This window comes from Bombina bombina, chromosome 4 (genome assembly GCF_027579735.1).
Source record: "Bombina bombina isolate aBomBom1 chromosome 4, aBomBom1.pri, whole genome shotgun sequence".
In the NCBI taxonomy this organism is placed as follows: domain Eukaryota; kingdom Metazoa; phylum Chordata; class Amphibia; order Anura; family Bombinatoridae; genus Bombina; species Bombina bombina.
Genome location: NC_069502.1, coordinates 829,810,645 through 829,821,622, shown reverse-complemented (window position 1 = coordinate 829,821,622; position 10,978 = coordinate 829,810,645). Strand labels below are relative to the sequence as shown.

Genomic DNA, 10,978 nt, shown 5'->3' with positions numbered 1-10,978 from the left:
TCCTACCAGGAGGGGCAAAGTTTCCCAAACCTCAAAATGCCTATAAATACATCCCTCACCACACCCACAAATCAGTTTAACGAATAGCCAAGAAGTGGGGTGATAAGAAAAAAGTGCGAAAGCATATAAAATAAGGAATTGGAATAATTGTGTTTTATGAAAAAAATCATAACCACCACAAAAAGGGTGGGCCTCATGGACTCTTGCTAATATGAAAGAAATGAATTTATCAGGTAAGTTCTTACATAAATTATGTTTTCTTTCATGTAATTAGCAAGAGTCCATGAGCTAGTGACGTATGGGATAATGACTACCCAAGATGTGGATCTTTCCACGCAAGAGTCACTAGAGAGGGAGGGATAAAATAAAGACAGCCAATTCCTGCTGAAAATAATCCACACCCAAAATAAAGTTTAATGAAAACATAAGCAGAAGATTCAAACTGAAACCGCTGCCTGAAGTACTTTTCTACCAAAAACTGCTTCAGAAGAAGAAAACACATCAAAATGGTAGAATTTAGTAAAAGTATGCAAAGAGGACCAAGTTGCTGCTTTGCAAATCTGATCAACCGAAGCTTCATTCCTAAACGCCCAGGAAGTAGAAACTGACCTAGTAGAATGAGCTGTAATCCGTTGAGGCGGAATTTTACCCGACTCGACATAGGCATGATGAATTAAAGATTTCAACCAAGATGCCAAAGAAATGGCAGAAGCTTTCTGGCCTTTTCTAGAACCGGAAAAGATAACAAATAGACTAGAAGTCTTTCGGAAAGACTTAGTAGCTTCAACATAATATTTCAAAGTTCTAACAACATCCAAAGAATGCAACGATTTCTCCTTAGAATTCTTAGGATTAGGACATAATGAAGGAACCACAATTTCTCTACTAATATTGTTGGAATTCACAACCTTAGGTAAAAATTGAAAAGAAGTTCGCAACACCGCCTTATCCTGATGAAAAATCAGAAAAGGAGACTCACAAGAAAGAGCAGATAATTCAGAGACTCTTCTGGCAGAAGAGATCGCCAAAAGGAACAAAACTTTCCAAGAAAGAAATTTAATGTCCAATGAATGCATGGGTTCAAAGGGAGGAGCTTGAAGAGCCCCCAGAACCAAATTCAAACTCCAAGGAGGAGAAATTGACTTAATGACAGGTTTTATACGAACCAAAGCTTGTATAAAACAATGAATATCAGGAAGATTAGCAATCTTTCTGTGAAAAAGAACAGAAAGAGCAGAGATTTGTCCTTTCAAGGAACTTGCGGACAAACCTTTATCTAAACCATCCTGAAGAAACTGTAAAATTCTCGGTATTCTAAAAGAATGCCAAGAAAAATGATGAGAAAGACACCAAGAAATATAAGTCTTCCAGACTCTATAATATATCTCTCTAGATACAGATTTACGAGCCTGTAACATAGTATTAATCACAGAGTCAGAGAAACCTCTTTGACCAAGAATCAAGCGTTCAATCTCCATACCTTTAAATTTAAGGATTTGAGATCCTGATGGAAAAAAGGACCTTGCGACAGAAGGTCTGGTCTTAACGGAAGAGTCCACGGTTGGCAAGAGGCCATCCGGACAAGATCCGCATTCCAAAACCTGTGAGGCCATGCCGGAGCTACCAGCAGAACAAACGAGCATTCCTTCAGAATCTTGGAGATTACTCTTGGAATAAGAACTAGAGGCGGAAAGATATAGGCAGGATGATACTTCCAAGGAAGTGATAATGCATCCACTGCCTCCGCCTGAGGATCCCGGGATCTGGACAGATACCTGGGAAGTTTCTTGTTTAGATGAGACGCCATCAGATCTATTTCTGGAAGTTCCCACATCTGAACAATCTGAAGAAATACCTCTGGGTGAAGAGACCATTCGCCCGGATGCAACGTTTGGCGACTGAGATAATCCGCTTCCCAATTGTCTATACCTGGGATATGAACCGCAGAGATTAGACAGGAGCTGGATTCCGCCCAAACCAGAATTCGAGATACTTCTTTCATAGCCAGAGGACTGTGAGTCCCTCCTTGATGATTGATGTATGCCACAGTTGTGACATTGTCTGTCTTAAAACAAATGAACGATTCTCTCTTCAGAAGAGGCCAAGACTGAAGAGCTCTGAAAATTGCACGGAGTTCCAAAATATTGATCGGTAATCTCACCTCCTGAGATTCCCAAACTCCTTGTGCCGTCAGAGATCCCCACACAGCTCCCCAACCTGTAAGACTTGCATCTGTTGAAATTACAGTCCAGGTCGGAAGAACAAAAGAAGCCCCTGAATTAAACGATGGTGATCTGTCCACCACGTCAGAGAGTGTCGTACAATCGGTTTTAAAGATATTAATTGAGATATCTTTGTGTAATCCCTGCACCATTGATTCAGCATACAGAGCTGAAGAGGTCGCATGTGAAAACGAGCAAAGGGGATCGCGTCCGATGCAGCAGTCATAAGACCTAGAATTTCCATGCATAAGGCTACCGAAGGGAATGATTGTGACTGAAGGTTTCGACAAGCTGAAATCAATTTTAGACGTCTCTTGTCTGTCAAAGACAGAGTCATGGACACTGAATCTATCTGGAAACCCAGAAAGGTTACCCTTGTCTGAGGAATCAATGAACTTTTTAGTGAATTGATCCTCCAACCATGATCTTGAAGAAACAACACAAGTCGATTCGTATGAGATTCTGCTAAATGTAAAGACTGAGCAAGTACCAAGATATCGTCCAAATAAGGAAATACCACAATACCCTGTTCTCTGATTACAGACAGAAGGGCACCGAGAACCTTTGTAAAAATTCTTGGAGCTGTATCTAGGCCAAATGGCAGAGCCACAAATTGGTAATGCTTGTCCAGGAAAGAGAATCTCAGGAACTGATAGTGATCTGGATGAATCGGAATATGCAGATATGCATCCTGTAAATCTATTGTGGACATATAATGCCTTTGCTGAACAAAAGGCAAGATAGTCCTTACAGTTACCATTTTGAATGTTGGTATCCTTACATAACGATTCAATATTTTTAGATCCAGAACTGGTCTGAAGGAATTCTCCTTCTTTGGTACAATGAAGAGATTCAACTAAAACCCCAGCCCCTGTTCCAGAACTGGAACTGGCATAATTACTCCAGCCAACTCTAGATCTGAAACACATTTCAGAAATGCTTGAGCTTTCACTGGATTTACTGTGACACGGGAAAGAAAAAATCTCTTTGAAGGAGGTCTTATCTTGAAACCAATTCTGTACCCTTCTGAAACGATGTTCTGAATCCAAAGATTGTGAACAGAATTGATCCAAATTTCTTTGAAAAAACGTAACCTGCCCCCTACCAGCTGAGCTGGAATGAGGGCCGCACCTTCATGTGGACTTAGAAGCTGGCTTTGCTTTTCTAGAAGGCTTAGATTTATTCCAGACTGGAGATGGTTTCCAAACTGAAACTGCTCCTGAGGATGAAGGATCAGGCTTTTGTTCTTTGTTGAAACGAAAGGAACGAAAACGATTATTAGCCCTGTTTTTACCCTTAGATTTTTTATCCTGTGGTAAAAAAGTTCCTTTCCCACCAGTAACAGTTGAGATAATAGAATCCAACTGAGAACCAAATAATTTGTTACCCTGGAAAGAAAGGGAAAGTAGAGTTGATTTAGAAGACATATCAGCATTCCAAGTTTTAAGCCATAAAGCTCTTCTAGCTAAAATAGCTAGAGACATAAACCTGACATCAACTCTGATAATATCAAAAATGGCATCACAGATAAAATTATTAGCATGTTGAAGAAGAATAATAATATTATGAGAATCATGATCTGTTACTTGTTGCGCTAAAGTTTCCAACCAAAAAGTTGAAGCTGCAGCAACATCAGCCAATGATATAGCAGGTCTAAGAAGATTACCTGAACACAGATAAGCTTTTCTTAGAAAGGATTCAATTTTCCTATCTAAAGGATCCTTAAACGAAGTACCATCTGCCGTAGGAATAGTAGTACGTTTAGCAAGGGTAGAAATAGCCCCATCAACTTTAGGGATTTTGTCCCAAAATTCTAATCTGTCAGACGGCACAGGATATAATTGCTTAAAACGTTTAGAAGGAGTAAAGGAATTACCCAAATTATTCCACTCTCTGGAAATTACTTCAGAAATAGCACCAGGAACAGGAAAAACTTCTGAAATAACCACAGGAGATTTAACCCCTTAATGACCGAGGACGTGCAGGGTACGTCCTCAAAAAAAAGGCAGTTAATGCCTGAGGACGTACCCTGCACGTCCTCTGTGTGGAAAGCAGCTGGAAGCGATCCTGATCGCTTGCAGCTGCTTTCCGGTTATTGCAGTGATGCCTCGATATGGAGGCATCCTGCAATAACCTTACATGGCCTTCCGGTGCAGAGAGAGCCACTCTGTGGCCCTCTCTGCACCGGACATCGATGGCCGGTATCGTTGGTGGGTGGGAGCCGGCTTGGGAGGCGGGTGGGCGGCCATCGGTGGGTGCCGTGAAGTCAAGGGGGGCGGGATCGGGGGCGGGAAAGTTTGGGGGGCGCGCGGGGGCGCGCGCGCGTGCACGGTGGGTGGCGGGCGGGCGCGTGCACGGGCGGGAGCGGGTGGGAACCGCTACACTACGGCAAATATATTTAATAAAAAATACCAAAATCTTGTTTGTGCAAAAGCACAAAAAGAGATCGTGGAGGGGTGGGGGTTGGTTTGGTGTGGGGGGAAGCTACACTACAGAAAAAATTAGTAAAAATTTAAAAAAAGCATGTTTTTCTTCTAAACTGGGTACTGGCAGACAGCTGCCAGTACCCAAGATGGCGCAGATTAAGTTAGAGTGGGAGGGTTATAGAGCTGTTTGGGGGGGATCAGTGAGGTTAGGGGATAAGGGGGGATAGTACACAGCAGCATATGTAAATATGCCTTTTTAAAAACACACAAAAAAAACAAATATAGCTTTTATTTTAGTACTGGCAGACTTTCTGCCAGTACTTAAGATGGCGGGGACAATTGTGGGGTGGGGGAGGGAAGAGAGCTGTTTGGGAGGGATCAGGGGGTCTGATGTTTCAGGTGGGAGGCTGAGCTCTACTCTAAATGTGATATTAACCCTGCAAGCTCCCTACAAGCTACCTAATTAACCCCTTCACTGCTAGCTATAATACACGTGTGATGCGCAGCGGCATTTAGCGGCCTTCTAAATACCAAAAAGCAACGCCAAAGCCATATATGTCTGCTATTTCTGAACAAAGGGGATCCCAGAGAAGCATTTACAACCATTTGTGCCATAACTGCACAAGCTGTTTGTAAATGATTTCAGTGAGAAACCTAAAATTGTGAAAAATGTTACGTTTTTTTTAATTTGATCGCATTTGGCGGTGAAATGGTGGCATGAAATATACAAAAATGGGCCTAGATCAATACTTTGGGATGTCTACTAAAAAAAAATATATATATGTCAATAGATATTCAGAGATTCTTGAAAGATATTAGTGTTCTAATGTAACTAGCGCTAATTTTGAAAAAAAATGGTTTGGAAATAGCAAAGTGCTATTTGTATTTATTGCCCTATAACTTGCAAAAAAAGTAAAGAACATGTAAACATTGGGTATTTCTAAACTCAGGACAAAATTTAGAAACTATTTAGCATGGGTGTTTTTTGGTGGTTGTAGATGTGTAACAGATTTTGGGGGTCAAAGTTAGAAAAAGTGTATTTTTTTTCAATTTTTCCTCATATTTTATATTTTTTTTATAGTAAATTATAAGATATGATGAAAATAATGGTATCTTTAGAAAGTCCATTTAATGGCGAGAAAAACGGTATATAATATGTGGGGGTACGGTAAATGAGTAAGAGGAAAATTACAGCTAAACACAAACACCGCAAAAATGTAAAAATAGCCTTGGTCCCAAACGGACAGAAAATGGAAAAGTGCTGTGGTCATTAAGGGGTTAAAGACCTTATCTAAACGTTTAGATTTAGTATCAAGAGGACCAGAATCCTCAATTTCTAAAGCAATTAGTACTTCTTTAAGTAAAGAACGAATAAATTCCATTTTAAATAAATATGAAGATTTATCAGCATCAACCTCTGAGACAGAATCCTCTGAACCAGAAGAATCATTAGAATCAGAATGATGATGTTCATTTAAAAATTCATCTGTATAAAGAGAAGTTTTAAAAGATTTTTTATGTTTACTAGAAGGAGGAATAACAGACATAGCCTTCTTGATGGATTCAGAAACAAAATCTCTTATGTTATCAGGAACACTCTGAACATTAGATGTTGATGGAACTGCAACAGGTAATGGTACTTTACTAAAGGAAATATTATCTGCATTAACAAGTTTGTCATGACAATTAATACAAACAACAGCTGGAGGAACAGCTACCAAAAGTTTACAGCAGATACACTTAGCTTTGGTAGTTCCAGCACCAGACAGCGATTTTCCTGAAGTATCTTCTGACTCAGATGCAACGTGAGACATCTTGCAATATGTAAGAGAAAAAACAACATATAAAGCAAAATTGATCAAATTCCTTAAATGACAGTTTCAGGAATGGGAAAAATGCCAAGGAACAAGCTTCTAGCAACCAGAAGCAATGAAAAATGAGACTTAAATAATGTGGAGACAAAAAGCGACACCCATATTTTTTTTAGCGCCAAATAAGACGCCCACATTATTTGGCGCCTAAAAGCTTTTGGCGCCAAAAATGACGCCACATCCGGAACGCCGACATTTTTGGCGCAAAAGAACGTCAAAAAATGACGCAACTTCCGGCGACACGTATGACGCCGGAAACAGAAACGATTTTTTGCGCCAAAAAAGTCAGCGCCAAGAATGACGCAATAAAATGAAGCATTTTCAGCCCCCGCGAGCCTAACAGCCCACAGGGAAAAAAGTCAAATTTTTTAAGGTAAGAAAAAAGATTGATTTAAATGCATTATCCCAAATATGAAACTGACTGTCTGAAAATAAGGAATGTTGAACATCCTGAGTCAAGGCAAATAAATGTTTGAACACATATATTTAGAACTTTATAAATAAAGTGCCCAACCATAGCTTAGAGTGTCACAGAAAATAAGACTTACTTACCCCAGGACACTCATCTACATGTTTGTAGAAAGCCAAACCAGTACTGAAACGAAAATCAGCAGAGGTAATGGTATATATATAAGAGTATATCGTCGATCTGAAAAGGGAGGTAAGAGATGAATCTCTACGACCGATAGCAGAGAACCTATGAAATAGACCCCGTAGAAGGAGATCATTGAATTCAAACAGGCAATACTCTCCTCACATCCCTCTGACATTCACTGCACGCTGAGAGGAAAACCGGGCTCCAACCTGCTGCGGAGCGCATATCAACGTAGAATCTAGCACAAACTTACTTCACCACCTCCATAGGAGGCAAAGTTTGTAAAAACTGATTTGTGGGTGTGGTGAGGGGTGTATTTATAGGCATTTTGAGGTTTGGGAAACTTTGCCCCTCCTGGTAGGAATGTATATCCCATACGTCACTAGCTCATGGACTCTTGCTAATTACATGAAAGAAATTAGACAATTTATCATTCAAGGTATTAACAGAAATTTCTATATTGTCAGATTGAGACATAATGAATTAATAACAAATATAATAATAACAGGGGCACAATTGAATAATAATGATACATTAAAATAATTGAGGTAAATCAACCATCTGAATTACTTAAAATTTGTTAGGGAAAAAATGATGTATGGGAAATATAATATCCAACCTGCAAAAGAAATGAACAAATGGGGACACTTAGTGAAGAACAAATAAAATTACAGGGTAATAATGAATGGGCAAAAACAAAAGGTAATTTCCTTACAATGTAGCAGATATAACTGGTGTCACGTCGAAATGTGCGACCCGATGGAATGTGCGACCGTGACATCACCACATTCCTGAGCGCACACGTGACTGGTTGCAAAATCAGACGGAACAGCTGTCTGTCATCGGATTTTGTAACCAGAAAGTGTGCATGCGACAGACAGGTCACATAATTTGTACATCACTGTTAATAATAACATTAAAGATTGGACTAATGTCTCATCAACTAGGATGTATGATGGGCAGCTTTATTAACTTGTATTTTGCGTACAGTGTAATTATTAAACAAATCCGTAGCATCAAAGTCAGAGCCACGTCAGACAGTTACCCGTGGAATTTATCATAATACAAATAAAGTTGAAATGACTGTAGAGAGCATTAGAAAATAGTTTGGAAGTTATTGAAACTGAAATCATTTTAAATTTGGACATGGCATTACCCCATAACTCGTGTCATATCTGTGTGCTACATACTGTTAGTGTTAGTCAATGTGTTTAGTAATAGTGACGTTTATAAACCACAGTTTGAGACCACAGTAACCCTAGTCAGACAGCACATAAGTCTGTAGTGACAATAGTAGGTTGTACACCATATTCTAATGGGTATCAAATCTCTCCCTCTGAGCAGTCAGCGTTCTTGGTATGGTCCCAGGGAGGAGGGGGGGGCATAGCCTGGGAAGGAAGTGTCTCTAGCAGGTGATTGGTGGTCAACCAGTCACGTGTATGCTCAGAAATGTGGGGACGTCACGGTCGCACATTCCGTCGGATCGCAGATTTCAACACAACATCGTCTACAAACAAACAGCTCAGGAGGCAGAGATAACTGAAAGGACTGTGCGTTAACTCTGAGGTAAGTTTGAAGGTGGGAAAATGGGGGGGAAGAAAAAGGGGGCGTGTCGAGTGAATACCAGGAGAAAAACAGCTGACCCTGAAAGCAGCCTAGGAAACAAAGGGACCTGTAAAACCCCAAATTAGGAAGCGACACAAGCGGTAAGGACCGCAACATCAATACATAAATAAAAACTAAAGTATGAAGAAAATTTAAAATATTTTATTAAACGATGATAAAAAAATAAGGGAAGAAAGGAAACTTATGTAAGTGAAATATATTATCCAACCGGTTAGAAAAAAACAATACTTAGGGAAATACAAATATTGTTAACAAAAGAAATATAGAATGTACTTATCTGCACAAGCAGCAAAAAGAAAGGAGGAATTGGGACTATTTGGACAGTTTATGGGCACTACGATCATGCTTATTGGCTTATCTCATCAGTTCATTTGCATGTCTCTTGTTCATTGGTTCTTGTTTTCACTGTTATGTTCAACTTGTTTATTTTTTATTGATATGTTGTTTCTTTGAAAAGCTGCATAAATAGTAAAAAGAAGATAAAGTAAAATAGGAGTCTCTGTGCTTGTAATAAAATCCCTGTAACTAGTACAGACTCGCATGGAAGTAACAGTACAAAAGCGCATCTCACAGCGCTGAATTACAACTAAACTCTCAGCTTACGTACAGAGCTGACTGGTCATGAAAGGTTAAATAACCACAATGCATTGCGATGTTTAGTTTAAAAAAAAAAAAGTACTTTTTTTATACACTAATTGTTTTTCAGTTATACATATTTACATTTTGTTCACAATTATATTATTTTCCTATTTTATTTACACAACAGCTACTCACTATGAGTATATTTCTTACTCCTCACTCTCAGTATAAAAGCCCCTGCTCACACCTGGGACAGATGTACATAAAAATATGTACAAGTAATGGATGAATTCGTGGACTCATTATGAGTTTAAACAATTTTTGAAGGCCTGCTACTCATGTAGTTTGGCTAATAATGTTGTGGTAAAACATATAATAGAAAACAAATATAGACATGAGTTAAATCTTTCGTTTTGATTATTTAATTTATCTATTTATACCTAGCTATCTTTAACCTTTTAAAGCCGTTATGCCGTTCCATTCCGTCATAATTAGACTGGGCTTTAAAGCCGTTATGACGGAATGGAACGTCATAACTAACGGCTGTCCTGAAGCCTTCTGTGCTTCAGGGATTTAATCGCGGTCTGGAGGGCGTTCCTAGGATTGTAGGGACGCCCCCCAGATGCGATCCAATAATTGAAATCTCGCGATCGTATGCACGATCGCGTAGTTTCAATTTGTCTACATCGGAACAGTTGTTCCGATGTAGGCACTTTAACCCTGTCACGAAAGGGTTAAAATCCATAAAGTAACAGAAAAGTGACAGCATCTTTACTGTATAGTCTCTTGCAGTTGGTCATCCTGAAACATATTTGACATTTTATAATTTAGTATGTATGAATTTCTCAGGGATGTGTAATTTTGATACCTTATTTATCCTAATCATTTTTGTTGTTTCTAGTTTAAGAATAAATGGCAGCATTAAAGGCCCATGAAAATACCAACACAAGTCTGGGTTTTGATGAAGTGCACAAAAACAAAAATACCTCCCCCTCCAAAAAAACAACAACAAAGAAATAAAATGAACTTTGTGCATGAGTAACCTGATAATGTTCTCATTTGCATACCCATGGTGCATTGCAAAAGAGTTTTAGAATGTGCTTGTGTTTTATTAATTCTATTTTCAAAACTACCTAAATAAATGTAACGACTTGATTATTTGTCAATATAACGTAATTGTACATATTTCATACTAAGAAATGTACATTTATTTTTTCACTTTAGGCTTTATAGGAGTTACTCTAAACTCCACTTATATTTAGATGGTGAATGAGCATACTCTGGTTTCTCTTCAGATCAAATAAATCTTTCGCCTTTTACTAAAGATTTCCGTGGAGAAGAACAGCTATGAGTTTTCAATAATTTTTTAAGGCTTTACATTATAGAGCTACTAACATGAGTTAATAATAGATAAATATTTTCCTTTTATTGTATGGCTTTTCAAGTATCTGAATAATATAGACTAGTAGAACATTTAAAAAATATTGCTTAATGTTTAGGATTTTGCTTTATTTGCTCCTTTAAGAGTCTGTCACTGCAGACGCTGTTGTGTGATGGAAAAAGCGCGGGCTCCAGAGATTCTTTCAAAGATTCTTTAAAACAGTTTTAACCTTCTCTTTAGAAATCTTCTTTACAATAGAATTAAATATCGAGTAAATT

The 10,978-nt window shown here is 38.6% G+C and overlaps 1 non-coding gene across 1 annotated transcript; it reads left to right on the top strand.

Annotated features, from left to right (window-relative positions):
- The first annotated feature begins 10,594 nt into the window (after window positions 1-10,594).
- Window positions 10,595-10,708, top strand: LOC128658539 (U5 spliceosomal RNA). The gene has a single exon (XR_008402220.1). It is a non-coding gene; the product is annotated as a U5 spliceosomal RNA (small nuclear RNA).
- Window positions 10,709-10,978: the final 270 nt, after the last annotated feature.